Genomic DNA, 566 nt, shown 5'->3' with positions numbered 1-566 from the left:
TCTGCCCTTCGGGGATTCTCAGCCTGTTCACCATGGAAACGGCTTCTGTAAACAGACACCTGCCCCCTGCCCGGTGCAGAGGGCGCCTCGGACTCCTGGGACCCGCAAAGCTGGAGACTGCACCCCTGACCCTGGTGAGCTCTGGGGGGAGGGGGGGGGCAAGCAGATGCTGGGCCCTGGGGCTGCGTGGCCTCTGACCCCCCCCTTCTGGGGGTGGGGCCCCTGCCTCCCCCCATGTCCAGCCCCACATCTGCCCCAAGGTGCTGCTTCCCAGAAGCCTAGGAGTCAGCCCCCGCCTTCCCTGCCCCGCAGGCCCCCTGCTCTCCAGTGCCGGCTCCTGACTCCCCAGTCCTTCCCCTTCGCAGCCCAGCTGGCCCTTCATTGTCCCAGCCCCAGGGCAGCGACCAGGAGAAGGGGGAGCGGGGCCTGGTGACCTTGCCCTGAACTCCTGTCCCTGCAGCTGCAACAGCCGATTCCAGGAAAGGCTGTGCCCAGCCTAGGGGTGAGGGGCCCAGCCTGAGGGGTGAGGGGCCCGGCCCAGGGGTGAGGGGCCCGGCCCAGGGGTG

Source organism: Myotis brandtii, unplaced genomic scaffold (genome assembly GCF_000412655.1).
Source record: "Myotis brandtii unplaced genomic scaffold, ASM41265v1 scaffold1873, whole genome shotgun sequence".
NCBI classification, from domain to species: domain Eukaryota; kingdom Metazoa; phylum Chordata; class Mammalia; order Chiroptera; family Vespertilionidae; genus Myotis; species Myotis brandtii.
This window is presented reverse-complemented; position numbering follows the sequence as displayed.